Here is a 1,753-nt window from a genome sequence, read left to right on the forward strand (position 1 = left end):
TGTTTATATTATGCTAACATAGCTGTGTCGCTAGCGATCATGTAGCATATCATTATATACCAGCTAGTCTGACCCTAAAAAAGTCACTGCTGTTTCTGTCTTCATTTCTGTTGGAAGTGATAGCAGAGCTGTACCATTTTAAGTTTTTTCTGAAATCTCTCAGTCAGAACATGCTATATCATGTTTAGGTGGAAACTAGCGAGCTAACTTCTAACTCTGTTAAATTTAATACATTCTGTTTTCATGGATGCCTGGATGTTAAAATTAATTGTTACACCTGTTAACGCAACAACACTGATCATTTTATTAAAGATGAAAGAGTTTAGACAGTGTTCATTTGATTTTGGGACCTGAAGCGGACAGAGCTTTAGACCCAGATTACTGCGCGAGGCTCCTGACTACGGTAGCTGTAATGCTCAGACAATCCATCGAGCGGTGCAGCTTCATAGCTTACCAAAGTCGTACTGAAACATTCTTTGACAGACTTTTGAGCGCCATGTACCACATAAGGACTTTCTTTTGCTGCTCTCTCACTGACAGAAGAGATGGTCACATTCAATAAATGTAACTTTCACATGACCTTCAGACAATGTTTCCTGAAGTTTACATTTGTAGAACCATTAGGGAACGTTTAGCCATTTTTCTTTTGTTAGCTTCTTTAACATGACCGTGTTTAAGAGTGTGGTCAGGTTTGCTGCACAAAAATGGTCACCTTGCAGTTTAGTTTGGTGGACTTTGGGTCTTTGCTCGCAGTGAGGAGCTTCAATGTCAATATATTAGTGTGTGGCTGTGAGTATGCACAACTGATGCCTGAGCTGCTGTGCATTGTGTTGTGCATGCATGAAACAGACGGGCTCACGATCAGTCAAATGATAGACTCTCTGGTCTGATCACCATTTATCATCACATAACTGACTTTTTCTTGTATTTATTTGTTCCTCAAGACCTCCCACAACAACATGACTGTGAGGAAGAGGAGGGTCTGGATAAGCAGCAGGTCTGTAACCAGGAGAGGAACTCCAGCCCAGACCAGGAGGAGCCAGAGCCTCCACAGGTTAAAGATGAACAGGAGGAGCTTTGCAGCAGTCAGGAGATAGAAGCTTGGAATGAAGCAGGAGACTGATATTTTCATGGACACTCCGACTTATGAGGAAAGTTCCCACAGTGAACAAAAACTAAACAGTAAGCAGCTGCTTTCTCACAGCTCTCCTGAAGCAGAGAGCCGAGATCATGAAGAAAGCCATCACGTGGACTCAGGATCTACTAGAAATACAAAGCTAAAGAAGAGGAGACATCACAATGAGGGAGTGGACAACACCCCTGTGTCAGAAAGTAAAACTGACACAAGGAAACAGTCTGTACAGTGTGACACCTGTGGAAAAACGTTTAACTTTAAATCAAACCTTACTACACATCTGAGAGTTCACACAGGTGAAAAACCATATCCTTGTAGCACCTGTGGGAAACAGTTCAATCAGAAATCATCATTGAATACTCATGTAAGAATTCACACAGGTGAGAAGCCGTATCCGTGTAACACCTGTGGGAAAATATTCAATCAGCTGGCACACTTGAAAACTCAAACAAGAATTCACACAGGAGAGAAGCCACATTGTTGGGAAAAGATTCAATGAGAAATCAACATTAAAAACTCACGAGTGCACACTGGTGAAAGGCCATATCCTTGCAGCACTTGTGGTAAAAGATTCAGTCAGAGGATGAACTTAAAGAAACACATGAAAATTCACACTGG

At 41.6% G+C, this 1,753-nt stretch overlaps 1 long non-coding RNA gene across 1 annotated transcript in view; it reads left to right on the forward strand.

The window, feature by feature from the left end:
- LOC106456560 (uncharacterized) overlaps nt 1–1,670 on the forward strand; it is a 5,628-nt gene extending 3,958 nt beyond the window's left edge. Inside the window, exon 3 of the long non-coding RNA XR_001290648.1 lies at nt 945–1,670. This is a non-coding gene — a long non-coding RNA (uncharacterized LOC106456560). The remainder of the gene's footprint in view (nt 1–944) is intronic.
- Nucleotides 1,671–1,753: the final 83 nt, after the last annotated feature.

The sequence above is a fragment of the Pundamilia nyererei genome, unplaced genomic scaffold (genome assembly GCF_000239375.1).
Source record: "Pundamilia nyererei isolate P.nyererei 1_Seehausen unplaced genomic scaffold, PunNye1.0 scaffold00467, whole genome shotgun sequence".
Taxonomy (NCBI): Eukaryota; Metazoa; Chordata; class Actinopteri; order Cichliformes; family Cichlidae; genus Pundamilia; species Pundamilia nyererei.